This window comes from Mus caroli, unplaced genomic scaffold, assembly GCF_978045245.1.
Source record: "Mus caroli unplaced genomic scaffold, Mus_caroli_1 scaffold_8, whole genome shotgun sequence".
Classification (NCBI taxonomy): Eukaryota; Metazoa; Chordata; class Mammalia; order Rodentia; family Muridae; genus Mus; species Mus caroli.
In genome coordinates, this window is record NW_028227263.1 from 38238946 (window position 1) to 38244945 (window position 6000).

Below are 6000 nucleotides of genomic sequence, written 5' to 3' on the forward strand. Positions count from 1 at the left end.
ATATCAATGGAATCAATTCTCCACTACAAAGGTCCAGACTAAGAGAATGGAATAAGATCCATCCTCTGCTGCATCCAAAAACATCTTTTGACATCAAGGAGAAACATTACCTCAGAGTAAGGGGATGTTAAAAAGATATTACAAGCAAATAGACCTAAGAAGCAAGCTGGTGTATTTGTATATATTGTAGTATCTGATTTGATGGATTTCAAAGCAAGGTTATTAGAAGAAATAGAAGAGAACACTACATAGTAATCAGAGGAAAAAAATCAACCAAGATGACATTTCAATTATATATATATATATATATATATATATATATTCTCTATTTATATTTCAAATGTTATCCCATTTCCTAGTTTCCCCTCCAAAAATCCTCTATCTCCTCTGCTTCCCCCTGCTCCCCAACCCACCCACTCCCATTCCTGGTCCTGGAATTCACCTATACTGAGGCAAAGAGCCTGCACAGGACCAAGAGCCTCTCCTCCCATCGATGACAGACTATATCTAGAGCCACAAGTTCCATCATGTGTTTTCTTTGATTGGTGGTATAGTTCCAAGGAGCTCTGGGGATACTGGTTAGTTCATACTGATGTTCCTCCTATGGAGCTTCAGACCCCTTCAGCTTCCTGGGTACTATCTCTGGCTCTGTCATTGGGGACCTTGTGCTCAAGCCAATGGATGACTGTGAGCATCCACTTCTGTATTTGCCAGGCATTGGCATAGCCTCACAGGATACAGCTATATCAGGGTCCTGTCAGAAAATCTTTCTGGCATATGCAATAGTGTCTGGGTTTGGTGGTTGTTTCTGGGATGGATTCCCAGGTGGGGCAGTCTCTGGATGATCCTTCCTTCAGTCTCAGCTTCAAACTTTGTCTCTATAACTCCTTCCATGGGTATTTTGTTCCCCCTTGTAAAAAGGAATGAAGTAACCATACTTTGGTTTTCTTTCTTCTTGAGTTTCAAGAGTTTTGCAAATTGTTTCTTGGGTATTCAAAAGTTTCTGGGCTAATATCCACTTATCAGTGAGTTTATTTCATGTGTTTTCTCTTGAGATCCATCCATTTGCCTAAGAATTTCATAAATCCATTGCTTTTAATAGCTGAGTAGTACTCCATTGTGTAAATGTACCACACTTTCTGTATCCATGGCTCTGTTGAGTTACATCTGGTTTCTTGTGTGTGTGTGTGTGTGTTTGATAGTTTTTTTTTTTAATTGGGTATTTTCCTCATTCAGAAATTTTTCCTCTGTGCCCATATCTTTGAGGCTCTTCTCCTCTTTCTCCAGTTTAAGTTTAAGTGTCTCTGGTTTCATGTGGAGTTCCTTGATCCACATATACTTGAGCTTTGTACAAGGAGATAAGAATGGATCAATTCGAATTCTTCTACATGCTAACCACCAGTTGAGCCAGCACCATTTGTTGACGATGCAGTCTTATTTCCACTGAATGGTTTTGGCTCCTTTGTCAAAAATCAAGTGACCATGGGTGTGTGGGTTAATTTTTGTGTGTTCAATTCTATTCCATTGATCTACCTGTCTGTTGTTGTACCAGTACCATACAGTTTTTATCACAATTGCTCTGTAGTACAGCTTGAGGACAGGAATGGTGATTTCACCAGAGGTTCTTTTATTATTGATATTATTTATTCTTCTATTGTTTTTGCTATCCTAGGTTTTTTGTTATCCCAGATGAATTTGCAAATTGGTCTTTCTAACTCAGTGAAGAATTGATTTGGAATTTTGATGGGAATTGTATTAAATCTATAGATTGTTTTCAGCAAGAGAGAAATATTTACTATATTAATCCTGCCAATCCATGAGCATGGGAGATATTTCCATCTTCTGAGATCTTCTTTGACTTGTGTCTTCAAAGACTTGAAGTTCTTATCATACAGATTTTTCATTACTGTCACTAGAGTCACATCAAGGTATTTTATATTATTTGTGACTATTTTGAAGGGTGTTGTTTCATTAATTTCTTTCTCAGCCTGTTTATCCTTTGTGTAGAGAAAGACCACTGATTTGTTTGAGTTAATTTCATATCCAGCTACTGCACTGAAGTTGTTTATCAGGTTTAGGAGTTGTCTGGTGGAAATTTTAGGGTCACTTATATATACTATCATATCATCTGCAAAAAGTGATATTTTGACTTCTTCCTTTTCAATTTGTATCCCCTTGATCTCCTTTTGTTGTCTAATTGTTCTGTCTAGAACTTCAAGTACTATATTGAATAGGTAGGAAGAAAGTGGGCAGTCTTGTATACTCCCTGATTTTAGTGGGTTTGCTTCAAGTTTCTCTCCATTCAGTTTAATGTTGGCTACTAATTTGCTGTATATTGCTTTTATTGCTTTTATTGTGTTTAGGTATTGGACTTGAATTCCTGATCTTTCCAAGACTTTTATCATGAATGGGTGTTGGTTTTTATCAAATACTTTCTCAGCATCTAATGAGATGATCATGTGGCTTTTGGCTTTGAGTTTGTTTCTATAGTGGATTACTTGATGAATTTCCATATATTAAACCATCCCTGCATCCCTAGGATGAAGCCTACTTGATCATGAAGGATGATCGTTTTGATGTTTTCTTGGATTCAATTTACAAGAATTTTATTGAATATTTTTGCATTGATATTCATAAGGAAAATTATTCTGATGTTTTCTTTGTTGGGTCTTTGTGGTGTAGGTATCAGAGTAATTGTGGTTTCATAGAATTAATTGGGTAGAGTTCCTTCTCTTGCTGTTTTGTGGAATAGTTTGAGGAGAATTGGAATTAAGTCTTCTTTTAAGGTCTGATAGAACTCTACACTAAACCCATCTGATCCTGGGCTTTTTTTTTTTTTTTTTTTTTTTTTTTTTTGTCAGGAGACTATTAATGACTGCTTCTATTTCTTTAGAGGATATGGGAAAGTTTAGATAATTAATTTGATCCTGATTTAACTTTAATACCTGGTATCTGTTTAGAAAATTGGGCATTTCATCCAGATTTTTCAGTTTTGTTGAGTATAGGCTTATGTAGTAGGATCTGATGATGTTTTAGATTTCCTCAGATTCTGTTGTTATGTCTTCCTTCTCATTTCTGATTTTGTTAATTAGGATACTGTCCCTGTGTCCTCTAGTTAAGCTCATGATTCTTTGTATAGTTCTTTTTGTTTCCACTTGGTTGATTTTAGCCCCGAGTTTGGTTATTTCCTTCCATCTAATCCTCTTGGGTTAATTTGCTTCCTTTTGTTCTAGAGTTTTTAGGTGTGCTGTCAGGTTGCTGGTATAAGTTCTCTCCAGTTTCTTTTTGGTTGCACTCAGAGCTATGAGTTTTCCTCTTAGGACTGCTTTCATTGTGTCCCATAAGTTTGGGTGTGTTGTGGCTTCATTTTCATTAAACTTTAAAAAGTCTTTTGTTTTTTTCTTTATTTCGTCCTTGACCAAGTTATAATTGAGTAGTTTTGTTCAGCTTGCATGTGTATGTTGGCTTTCTATTATTTATGTTGTTATTGAATATCATCCTTAGTCCGTGGTTATCTGATAGGAAGTATGGGATAATTTCAATATTTTTGTATCTGTTGAGGCCTGTGTTGTGATTGATTATATGGTCAGTTTTGGAGAAGGTACCATGAGGTGCTGAGAAGAAGGTATATCCTTTTGTTTTAGGATAAAATGTTCTGTAGATATCTGTTAAATCCATTTGTTTCATAACTTCTGTTAGGTTCACTGTGTCTCTGTTTAGTTTCTATTACCAGGATCTGTCCATTTATGAGAGTGGGGTGTTGAAGTCTCCCACTATTAATGTGTGCAGTGCAATGTGTGCTTTGAATTTTACTAAAGTTTCTTTAATAAATGTGGATGCCCTTGCATTTGGAGCATAGATGTTCAGAATTGGGAGTTGATCTTGGTAGATTTTACCATTGATGAATATGAAGTGCCCCTCCTTGTTTTTTTTGATAACTTTAGGTTGGAAGTCAATTTTATTCAATATTAGAATGGCTACTCCACCTAGTTTCCTGGGACGATTTTCTTGGAAAATTGTTTTCCAGCCTTTTACTCTGAGGTAGTGTCTATCTTTGCCCCTGAGGTGGGTTTCTTGTATGCAGCAAAATGTTATGCCCTGTTTGTGTCGTCAGTCTGTTAGTCTATGTTTTTTAATTGGGGAATTGAGTCCATTGATATTAAGAGATATTGAGGAAAGTAATTGTTATTTCCTGTGATTTTTCTTATTAGAGTTAGGATTCTGTTCTTGTGCTCATCTTCTTTTAGGTTTGTTGAAGGATTACTTTCTTGCTTTTTCTAGGGTATTGTTTTCTGCCTTGTGTTGGAGTTGTCCCTTTATTATCTTTTGAAGGGCTGGATTTGGGGAAAGATATTGTGTGAATTTGCTTTTGTCATGGAATACTTTGGTTTCTCCATCTATGATAATTGAGAGTTTTGCTGGGCATAGTAGCCTGGGCTGGCATTTGTGTTCTCTTAGAGTCTGTATAACATTTGTCCAGGATCTATTGGATTTCATATTCTCTGGTGAGAAGTCTGATATAATTCTAACAGGTTTGGGTTTTTATGTTACTTGACCGTTTTCCCTGACTGCTTTTAATATTCTATCTTTATTTATTGCATTTGTTGTTCTGAATATTATGGGTCAGGAGGAATTTTTTTCTGATCCAGACTATTTGGAGTTCTGTAAGCTTCTTTTATGTTCATGGGCATCTCTTTTGTTAGGTTAGGAAAGTTTTCTTCTATAATTTTGTTGAACATATTTGCTAGCCTTTTAAGTTAAAAATCTTCTTTCTTATCTACACCTGTTATTTATAGGTTTGTGTCCTGGTTTTCCTGGATGTTTTGAGTTAGGATCTTTTTGCATTTTGCATTTTCTTTTATTGTTGTGTCTATGTTTTCTATGGAATTTTCTGCACCTGAGATTCTCTTTTCCATCTCTTGTTTTCTGTGGCTGATGCTCACATCTATGGTTTTTGATTTCTTTCCTAGGACTTCTATCTCCAGAGTTGTCTCCCTTTGGGTTTTCTTTATTGTTTCTACTTCCATTTTTAGATTTTGAATTTTTTTTTTAATTCATTCAACTGTTTGCTTGTGCTTTCCTGTAATTCTTTAAGGGATTTTTGTTTCCTCTTAAAGAACGTCTACCAGTTTTGCTGTGTTCTCCTGTATTTCTTTAAGGGAGTTATTAATGTCCTTCTTAAAATCTGCTAATAACATTATGAGGTATGATTTTTAAATCTGAATCTTGCCTTTCCCATGTGTTGGGGTATCCAGGACTCACCATGTTTGGAGTATTGAGTTATGATGATGAGTGATCTTGGTTTCTGTTAGTAAGATTTTTACATTTGCCTTTTGCCATCTGGTAATCTCTGGTGTTAGATGTTCTAGCTTTCTCTGGCTGGAGCTTGTTCCTCCTGTGAGTCTGTTAGCCTCTGTCAGCACTCCTGGGAGACCAGATCTCTTCTGAGTCCTATGGGTCAGAGCACTCCCTATAGGCAAGCTCTCCTCTAGTGGGCAGGTCGAGGATCAGCCCTGCCTCCTGTCTGAGGAAGAAGGCCTGAAGGGTAGCTGTCTGAGAAGCTCTGTTGCTTCTGAGGCCTGAGTGCTCTCCTTTGCAGACCTGACTCAGAGAGACCCCTATAGAAAATGGTGATCACACCTGAAGCCAGGGGTCAGAGCACTCCTTGGATGCCAACTCTCCTCTGGCAGAGAAGGTGCACAGAGCTCTGAGGATCAGCTCTGCCTCCTGGCTAAGGATTAAGGCCTGAAGGGACCCTGTCTGAAAAGTTCTGCTGCTTCTGTGGCCCATGTGCTCTCCTGTGCGGGCCCAACTCCTTCCTCTACCTTTCCAAACTGCCATTCTTCCCTATCTTTCTAAACTATCTTCAAACATCTCAAAAAGAAATTCTTCATGGATATGTAAATTATCATTTCTTACTGATGGTTTGTGTTTTACTCACAATTATTAATGCTAAGATAGTAATATACACACACACAATATAAACAAAAACAGCTGCAC